This window comes from Eumetopias jubatus, unplaced genomic scaffold (assembly GCF_037043125.1).
Source record: "Eumetopias jubatus isolate StellerSeaLion01/CBP00866 unplaced genomic scaffold, mEumJub1_p1.0 scaffold_10, whole genome shotgun sequence".
Classification (NCBI taxonomy): domain Eukaryota; kingdom Metazoa; phylum Chordata; class Mammalia; order Carnivora; family Otariidae; genus Eumetopias; species Eumetopias jubatus.
In genome coordinates, this window is record NW_028274816.1 from 49,839,346 (window position 1) to 49,850,309 (window position 10,964).

Consider the following 10,964-nt stretch of genomic DNA (forward strand, 5'->3'; position numbering starts at 1 on the left):
CAACAGTGGTGGGACACATAGTCCAGAGCCTTGCTCCATACCATTCTCTTCTTTTTACACCTTTACATACTCATTCAATGAATCAGTTGGCAACCTTGTGCTCAGTCTTTTAATAGGAGCACTTCCCTCAAGGAACCAGGAAGTCATCCCTCATCAGATTTGGGGTTTAGTGAAGTAGAGATATATGAATTTCATAAATAATATATAACTTTGTTTTTCAGCAAGCAGTGATGTTCAGAGATGTGGCTGTAGACTTCTCACAGGAGGAGTGGGAATTTTAGGACTTGAAGCAGAGGAACTTGTACAGAGATGTGATGTTGGAGAACTACAGCCACTTGGTCTCATTGGGTAAGGATGCTCCCCCCAACCCCCAGTAATTAAGATTCCGCTTTATATACAGACCTGTGTATAGACAACTTTTGTATATGCATATAGGATAGTTTTCTTTTTTAATTTACACAACAGTACATAAAAGTAGTTGATACTGAAAAAAACTCTTCTACCTAGAATGCCTCCATCCTCTGCTGTAAATTTTCTGGATGCCATTCTGACTTTCTGCTTCTGAACAGAGCAATTTGAACTTTGTAGAACTGGAAATGGGCAGTCCTTTTGTACTGTGGCTAAAGCTTCATCTTCCCCACCCTTTAGACAATCTTGACATATTTCTCTGAGTTTTCTACTTCTTTACCAAGGAATTGGGTCTGAAGTTTGGATATCCTTGGCATAACTAAGTCCTATTTCCATTTTTGTTGTTGTCAACAGGACTCTCTCTTTCTAAACCAACTTTGATTTCCTTTTTGGAACAAGATAATGAGCCTTGGATTGTTGAGAAAGAGTCACCAAAAAGCCTATACCCAGGTAGGTGAGGGAAACTTAGAGACGGGGAAGCTGCTGCAGGAATAGACCACCTGCTCAGTGAGATGATAGCCCTTAGGCAAGACTGTCCAGAATGTTCTTCAAAGAGGGAGGTGTCCTCTTTTTTTCCCCAGTGACAAGTGTTCTGGCTATAATTTAGATCCAGTTATTTCCCTGTTCCTCTTTCTCTTTTGGTCTTGTATAGTTTCTCCATCTTCTGATGTGTGTATTCTTTTCTCTAAATATTACTCATATTATTTTAGCTACTTTCCAGTAATCTGCCCCCCTTTCTTTACTAGTTTCTCTCTCTTCTTTTGAAAGATTTTACTTATTCAAGAGAGAAACAGAAAGAGCATGAGCAGGGGGAGGAGCAGAGAGAGAGAGAGGGAGAGGGACAAAGCAGACTCCCCACTGAGCCAGGAGCCCAATGTGGGGTTCAATTCCAGGACCCTGAGGTCATGACCTGAGCTGAAGTCAGATGCTTAACTGACTAAGCTACCCAGGTGCCCCTACTAGTTTCTCTTTGATTCAATGTTTTATTTATTCATTTTTTAATTTCTCAGATTATAGAATATGTTCATTTTTCTATTGTGGTAGGAAAAAACAACATACATAACAATTTGCCGTCTTAACCATTTTTAAGTGTTCAGTATAGAATTAATTATGCATATAAGTTGTCCAACAGAGCTATAGAATTTTTTCATCTTGCAAAATTGAAACTCTATACTCATTAACAGTCACTCCCTTTCCCCTCCTCCTTATCACGTGGCAACCATTTTACTGTCCGTTTCTAAGAGTTTGACTGCTTTAGATATCTCATAAAAGTGGAATCATGCACTCTTTGTCTTTTTGTGACTGGGTTATTTCACTTCACATAATGTCCTCAAGGTTCATCCATATGAAGGTTGTAGCATATGACAGGTTTCCTTTTTAAGGCCAAATAATATTCCATTGTATGTATATACCATATTTTCTTTATCCATTCTATTGTCAGGACATTAGGTTACTTCTACTTCTTGGCTATTGTGAATAATGTTGCAATGAACATGGGTGTGCAAATATCTCTTCAAAATCCTGTTTTCAATTCTTTTGGATATATACCCAGAAGTGGAATTGCTGGATCATATGGTACCTCTATTTTAATATTTTGAGAAACCTCTATATTGTTTTCCATAGTGGCTGCACCATATAACATTCCCACCCACAGTGCATGAGGGTTTCAATTTCTCTACATCTTGTCAACACTCATTATTTTCTGTTCTCTTTTTGATAGTGGCCATCCTAATGAATATGAGGTTGATATCTTGTTATGGTTTTGTTTTGCATTTCCCTGATGATTAGTGATACCTTTTCATGTGCTTGTTAGCCATTTGTATTTCTTTTTTGGAGAAATGTCTATTCAAGTCCTTTGCCCACTTTTAAATCAGATTGGGTTTTTTTTTTTTTAATTGTTGTTGAGTTGTAGGGATTCTTTGTGTATTCTGGATATTGACTCCTTACCAGGTATATGGTTAGTAAATATTTCTCCCATTCCGTGACTGCCTTTTCACTCTCTGGACTGTTTCCTTTGTTGTGATATTTTTAAGTTTGATGTAGTCCAATCTTTGTGTTTTTACTTTTGGTGTCATATCCAGGAAATCATTGCCAAATGCAATGTCATGAAGCTTTCCCCCTATGCTTTCTTCTAGGAGTTTTAAGTTTCAGGTTTTATCTTTAGGACTTTAGTCCATTCTTAGTTTATTTTTGTGTATGGTATAAGGTAAGGATCCAACTTCATTCTTTTGCATGTGGATATCCAGTTTTCCCAGCACCATTTGTTGAAGAGACTGTCCTTTCCCTGTTGGGTAGCTGTGACATCCTTGTTGAAAATCATTTGATGATATATGCAACTCATTTATTTATTTTTGCTAGCCTACTTATCTTTTTAAGTTTTTATTTAAATTCCAGTTAGTTGGGAGGGAGGCAAGATGGCGGTAGAGTAGGGGACCTCATTTCATCTGGTCCCTTGAATTTAGCTAGATAACTATCAAAGCATTCTGAACATCCATGAATTCAGCCTGAGATATAAATTCCAGTTAGTTAACATACAGCGTAATGTTAGTTTGAGATGTACAATTTAGTGATGCAACACTTCCATACAATACCCAGTGCTCATCACAACAAGTGCACCCTTTAGTCCCCATCACATATTTAACCCACTCCTCCACCTGCCTCCCCTCTGGTAACCATCAGTTTGTTCTCTATAATTAGGAGTTGGAAATGGCTAAAACTAACAACACAAGAAACAACAGGTGTTGGTGAGGATGTGGAAAAAGGGGAACACTTTTGCACTGTCGGTGGCAATGCAAACTGGTACAGCCACTCTGGAAAACAGTATGGAGGCTCCTCAAAAAGTTAAAAATAGAACTACCATATGATCCAGCAATTGCACTACTGGGTATTTACAAAAATACTAATTCTAAGGGATACATGCACCCTGACATTTATAGCAGTATTATCTACAACAGCCAAATTATGGAAAGAGCCCAAATGTCCATGAGCTGATGAATGGTTAAAGATATGGTATATATAAACAATAGAATATTACTCAGCCATAAAAAGGATGAAATCTAGCCTACTTATTTTTGAAGTTAAAGTGCCAAAAATTTGGGGGTGCCTGGGTGGCTCAGATGGTTAAGCATCTGCCTTCGGCTCAGGTCATGATCCTGGGGTCCTGGGATCGAGCCCCACATCAGGCTCCTGGCTCAGCGGGGAGCCTGCTTCTCCCTCTCCCTCTGCCTCTCCCCCTGCTCATGCTCTCTCTCTCTTTCTCTCTCTCTCTCTCTGTATCTCTGTGTCTCAAATGAATAAATAAAATCTTTAAAAAAAAGGTGCCAAAAATTTGTCAAATGCAGAGAAAGCCATTTAAAGAATTAGATTAAGAAGTTGGAGGGTGTCCCTCTCATCTACCCCTTAAACATATCCCCTGCCTCCTCTTCATTAGTATTTACTGGTTTGCTAATTTATACATTAATACTTTACCAGATGATTAAAAAAAGTTCCTAAGTAATTTACTGTATAATAAGAGAACCACAAATAACTTCCAAAAGGTACAGAGAAATCAAAAGAAAGTGAGGCTTAAAGATGTAGCCATGGGATTTATCAAAGTGGAGCCAGTAGGTGGAATGTGGGAGTGAGGAGACCGTCAGAGATTGCAAATAAAGCCTCATTGTATGTGCTGAGGAAGAGGAGGTAAAGTAGAACTTAGATATGAAGGCTGAGGATTAGGAGAGTGCAGGGCCAGAAAACCAAGGCCTAATTATCAAAAAGGTCAGCAGTGGCACATATCTGTGAAAACAGGAGGATAAAGAGCCACCAAAGGCTGTTGCATTTTACATGTCGTCTTCAAGGACCTTAAAGGTTCATTGAGCAGAAGTGAGATTACAAACGAAAGGCACCAAATAATTATTCTTCATTTGAAATGTGAGGGATAGAGAATAAATAGTTTTTCTTTATTAAAAAAAATACATTTCTGAGATCTTAGGGGCATGTTTCAAATATTTTAGTCATAATATATTGTGAAGTTAAATGAAGCATATATTTGTTTAAATATGATATTGAAGGGCATCTGGGTGGTTCAGTTGGTTAAGCGTCTACCTTTGGTTCAGGTCATGATCTCTGGGTCCTGGGATTGAGTTCCACATTGGACTCCCTGCTCAGTGGGGAGTTTGCTTCTCCCTCTACCCCTCCCCCCCGCTTGTGATCTCTCACTCTCTCAAATAAATAAAACTTTTTTTATTTAAAGATTTTTATTTATTGAGAGAGAGAGAGAGAATGGTAGAGAGAGAGTATGAGAGGGAAGAAGGTCAGAGGGAGAGACAGACTCCCCGCTGAGCAGGGAGCCCGACGTGGGACTCGATCCCAGGACTCCAGGATCATGACCTGAGCGAAAGGCAGCCGCCCAACCAACTGAACCATCCAGGCACCCTAAATAAATAAAACTTTAAAAAAATAAAAAATAAATATGATATTGAGCATTTTATAAACTTTATGTATGTAGGAAAAGAGGGAATAGAAGTCACATTTTTCTTGCTTAAAGAAAATTTGCAATTTGGTGGAAGTAAATCTTGTTGTTTTTGGAAATACTATATAGCACTATTCTTTTTAACTTTAAAAGTTTATAAATATTGGGTTGCCTGGGTGGCTCAATCAGTTGAGCGTTGGACTCTTGGTTTCGGCTCAGGTCATGATCTCAGGGTCGTGGGATCAAGCCCCATGTTGGGCTCTGCACTCAGCACGGAGTCTGCTTGAGATTCTCTCCCTCCCTGCCCCCCCCAAAATAAATAAATAAATCTTTTAAAAAGGTTTATAAATATTTAGTAAAATATAAGAAAATGCAAACTTGTATCAACTAGAGAAAATCACAGGATTGCACCGTGCAAACTGCACTGTATCATGGATAAGTTTCCTTATTTGTAAACATGAATCTGGATCACAATTTTTAGTTTCTTAGTATTCTGTCATATGGACTTTTTCAGGTACTTAACCAAAATCCCAATGATAAATATGGAGATTATCTTTAAAAATTTGCTATTAAAAATACAGCTTTACCACTTCACAGCTACTAAGATGGCTATAATTGTTAGCAAGGATGTGGAGAAGCTAGAACCCTCATACACTGCTGGTGGGAATGTAAGGTGGGGCAGCTATTCTGTTTGACAGTTTCTCAAAAGGTTAAACATAGAGTTAACATTTTACCCAGGAATTATACTCCTAGGTATTTACACAAGAAAATCAAATGTCCCCAGAAAAACTTGTACATGACTGTTCATTTCAGCATTATTCACAATAGCCAAAAAGTAGAAACAACTCAAATGTACATTAGCTGATGAACAGAAAAATAAAATATGATATAGCCATACAATGTAATATTATTTGTCACTAGAAAGGAGTGAAGTACTAATATACACCACAATATGGATGACCCTTGAAAACATATGTTAAGTAAAAGAAGCCAGACACAGAAGACTATATATTGTATGATTCCATTTATATAAAATGTCCAGAACAGGCAAGTCTGTAGAGATACAAAGTAGATTAGTTGTTGCCTAGGGCTGGTGAGATTGGGGGCAATGGGAAGTTACTGCTGAAGGATATAGCTTTCTTTTCAAGATGATGAAAATGTTCTAAACTTGACTGTGGTGATGGTTGCTCAACTGTGTAAATATACTAAAAATCACTGAATTATGTTCTCTAAATGAGTGAATTGTATGGAGTGTAATTTGTATCTCAATAAAGCTGTTAGAAAAGAACATGACCTCCATTACTCTCTTCTTAATTATACCCTTCTCTGATTTTTAAAAATTATTTTTAATTACAAAAGGTATATATACATACATTCTTCCTTTGTAAAAACAGGTATTACATTGATTGATTGGCCATCTATATGTCTTCTTTGGAAAAATGTCTATTTAGGTCCTCTGCCCATTTTTTAATCGTTTTTAATCGTTTGTGGGGATTTTTGGTGTTGAATTGTATGTTGTTTAAAGATTTTTTTTTTTAATTTGAAAGAGAGCAGAGTGAGCGAGAGAGAACACAAGTGGGGGGAGGGGCGGAGGAAGAGGGAGAAGCAGTCTCCGCACTGAGCAGGGAGCCCAATGCGGGACTCCATCCCATGACCCTGGGATCATGACCTGAGCCAAAGGTGGACGCTTAACTGACTGAACCACCCAGATTCCCCATCCACCAATCTACTTTCTATTCGTATGAGTTCAGCTTTTTAGATTTCACATATAAATGAGATCACTTTCTCTGTATGACTTATTTCACTATGCATAATGCCCTCAAGGTTCATCCATGTTGTCACAAATGGCAGGATTTCCTTCTTTTTTATGGCTGAATATAAACACCACCTTTTCTTTATCCATTCATGTGTCAGGGGACACATAAGTTGTTCCATGTCTTGGCTATTGCGACTAATGCTACAATGAACATGGGGGTACAGATATCTCTTCAAGATAGTGATTTCATTTCCTTTGGATACATACTCAGAAGTAGGATGATTGGATCATATAGCAGTTCAATTTTTAATTATTTGAGGAACCTCAATACTGTTTTCCACAGTGGTTGTAATAATTTACATTCCCACCAACATTGTACAAGGGTTCCCTTTTCTCCACATCCTGGCCAGCACTTATCGCCTGTCATTTTGATAATAGCCATTCTGTCAGGCATGAGGTGATATCTCATTGTGGTTTTGATTTGCATGTCCCTAATGATTAGTGATGTTGGGTACATTTTCATGGACTCAGCCATTTGTATGTCTTCTTTGGAAAAAATGTCTATTCAGGTCCTTTTCCCATTTCTTAATCACACTGTTTTTTTTGCTGTTGAGTTGTATGCGTTCCTTATATGTTTCGGATATTAAACCCTTATCAGATACATGGTTTGCAAATATTTTCTCCCTATATGAGAAATCATTTATGCTTGGGATTATCAGCAGTGGACATTAAGAGAAGAGAAAAAAAATCAAAGACCTATTTAAGAGCTAGGCAAGATTTTCTGAATGTTGAAGAAGTTGATGCTAGAATAATGTTTACCCTTTGGCCTATGCTTCTCAGCCTGGCACTACTTTGATGTCTTCAAAATAGTTTGCGTTATCCAATTTCATCATTTTTGTGAAAATATTTTTTCCTTATTACAATTAACACTTATTAAAATAGCATTTATTTTTTAGGGACTTTACCCAAATTATTCTCTTCTTTTTATTATAGAAATTTTCAAATATTTGCAAAAGTAAAGAGAATAATACAATAATGTACCTATCACCAAGCTTCAGACAGTTTCCATTATTTTCCCAAACTCACCCTAAATTACTCTTAATTTTAGCAATTAACTTATGTTAGGTGTTACTATCATTTTACAGATATGGAAGTGGGACTTAGAGATTGTAAGTAATTCTTCCAGTGACACAATTCTTGTAATTAACAGAGCCGAGACTTGAAATCCAGTCTCTGTGATACAGTTCCTTGGATCTTCCCTCTACACCACTTTGCATTTTATTCTGTCATGCTATCTGAAGGTTGCTTTCACTTCAGACTGTCAGTGGCTATTGCCATCGGTGAGTCTACTTGTTTCTTTTCCTTGGTGAGCATCTTTACATGCCAAGCAAATAAATGGTATTTTACACAGTCTCTACTCTAGATATAAAAACTACCTCCTTGTCATCTGCTCATAGCAGACTCATTGAGCCCTTTGAACTTTCCCCAGGATATTTTCCACTTTGAAATGCCATCGTCTTGCTTCATCAACTAACACCCAACACTCTTTTTATTACAGAATTTCTGGCTTACTAGCCACCAAGACACCCTTTGTCCTGTTGGCGGGTGTCCTCTAGTTTCCCCACATCAGCAAATCTATATGTTCATAATCACATGAAACTTAAGTTATATAATTTTGCTACAATGCATAGAACATCATAAAGATTCTTTTAAAATAATGATTATGGAACTTAATTGTTTTCCCTATTAACTTCCTGATATTTTCCTATATCCCCATTCTAATTCCTTTTCCTTAACCCTCACCATTCAATAGTTACTTATTGGACACCTGTTGTGTGTGTGTGTGTATATATGATAGATATTGTGCTAAAAAGCTGATTAGATAATAGTGGAACAAACATGGTGCCTTCCAATAGGAATCTTATAGCGTAGAAATGTAGAAAATGAGAAAATGAGAAAAATAAATGAGGGAAAAATTATGAAGATTATGGTTAATCATCCCGGACTAGAATAAGATTTGGTGTTGTCTGACGCTGTTTGAGAGGAGGGATTTTCAGTGTTATTTGTAATTATATTTACACTGAGAGCAGAACGATGAGAAGGGGCCAGCCATACAAAGACAGTACCTGCCAGAACAGCAATGCAAATCACGCTAATGTAGAAAAGTTTTTTATCTGCTTTTGGAACAGAGCATAGTGAACTGGGGAAGAGCATGGTTCAGTGATATGTTAGCTGGGGCCAGCTCATGACATCACCTTAGAGTTAATGTTAAGTTATTCAAACGTTATACTAAGTGCAAAAGAAAACCTTAGTGATTTTCCACTTTCAGATTACATCAGAATCACTAGAGATCTTTCTTAAAGTCAAGGCCTGTTCCTGTAGATTTTTGATTCAATTGCTTTGAAGTGATACTTCTACCATTTGTATTTTTAACAAGCTTACCAGTAATTCTGATCTGAAGCAACATTTTAGAAACAATTAACCTGCTTCTTTAATCACCTTCTTTGTCCACGTTCACCTTCCATGGTTATATTTGAGATCTTTCCAAGCCATCAATTTCTTATAAGTATTGTGTTAATATCCCTATTTCAGAAATTTTGTTCTTCCAGGAACTGGAAAAAATGCATGTTTTCTTTCTCTCTCACTGCTCAGATGTGAAATCCCAATGTGCAACAAAGGAGTTATCATCAAAGGATGACAATTATGAAATGAAGTTATCTCAAAGGAAGAAAATGGAAAGACTTACAAGCCATGACTTTGGATGTTCCATTTTTCAAGATGATTGGAAGTATAATCATCATTTTCAGACAGAACAGAGAAATCAAGAAGAATATCTTAAAGCTGTGACAGTCACCCATGAAAATATGCAAAGTCTCAGTCAACGAATATCCTATAGTCTACATCAGATATATCATACTGGGCAAAAACCCTATGAATGCAGAGAATGTGGGAAAGTCTTCAATTACCACTCGCTGCTAATTCACCATGGGAGAAATCACACCAAAGAAAAATGCTATGAATGTAAGGATTGTGGAAAGGCTTTTAGCAGTTGCTCAAAATTTACTGGACATCAGAGAATTCATAATGGAGAAAAACTCTATGAATGTAATGAGTGTGGGAAAGCTTTCCACCACCCCTCAAATCTCATTCGACATCAGAGAATTCATAGTGGAGAAAGACCCTATGAATGTAAAGAATGTGGAAAGGCTTTTAGTCGTGGCTCACACCTTACTCTACACCAGAGAATTCATACTGGAGAAAACCCTATGAATGCAAAGAATGCAGAAAAGCTTTCAGTTACCACTCATCCCTCATTCGACATGAAAAAAACACATACTAAAGAAAAACACTATGAATGTAAAGAATGTGGGAAGGCTTTTAGCAACAGCTCAGTTCTTAGGGACATCAGAGAGTTCACAGTGGAGAAAGACCCTATGAATGTGGGGAATGTGGGAAAGCCTTCCATCACCACTCAATCCTTATTCAACATCAGAGAATTCACACTGGAGAAAGACCCTATGAATGTAACAATTGTAATAAAGCCTTCCATTATCATTCAAATCTTAATCGGACATCAAAAAATTCATTCCAGAGCAAAACTCTTTTGAGTGTAAGGAATGTAGACAGTCCTTTAGTCATAACAGAGAACTTTCACACCATCATCGAATTCATACTGGTGAAAAACTTTATGAATGCAAGGAATGTGGCAAATCTTTTGGTCAAGGAGCACAACTTATTCATCATCAGATAATTCACACTGGTGAGAAACCCTATGAATGTAAGGAGTGTGGGAAGGCCTTTATCCGTGGTTTGTGTCTTACTAGACATGAGAAAATTCATATTAGAGAAAGAAAATCTCCAGTATTGTAATGAATATAGACAATCCTTTGCTTCTAAGTAATCTCTTATGGGACATCAGATAATTACTAGATGAGAACTCTGAATGCAGCAAGTATAGGAAGGTCTTTTGCTTTATTTTATAATTTGCATCAGAGAATTCATGCAGGAGAAAGGTCACATGAATGTAATATATAATAAATTTTTATTTATCTTAATTCTTACTTACCATGTCAATGATTTATATTAGCATGAAATTATACTCATGTAAATAATGTGGAAAACTTAGTTTGTACTTTATTGTAATTAGTGGATTTATGATAAAGACAGTCTTTATAATGAATGTAACAAATGTAGGAAACCATTACAAAGATTTTACTTAACTTTAGGGCATTATAAAAACATTCTTTAATATGAAAAATATGGGGAAGTCATCGGTAACCACTTATCTTTTATTGAGCATAAAAAAAAAGCCACCCCACTTTGACAGAAAGGCAGTAGAATGATGAATCA

The 10,964-nt window shown here is 36.8% G+C and overlaps 1 pseudogene across 1 annotated transcript; it reads left to right on the forward strand.

Moving 5' to 3' along the window:
* The first annotated feature begins 225 nt into the window (after window positions 1-225).
* Window positions 226-10,624, forward strand: LOC114198982 (uncharacterized; annotated as a pseudogene). Its single transcript, XR_015769370.1, has 3 exons — window positions 226-348; window positions 763-858; window positions 9,267-10,624. The product of XR_015769370.1 is annotated as an uncharacterized LOC114198982 (transcript).
* The last annotated feature ends 340 nt before the right edge of the window (window positions 10,625-10,964 follow it).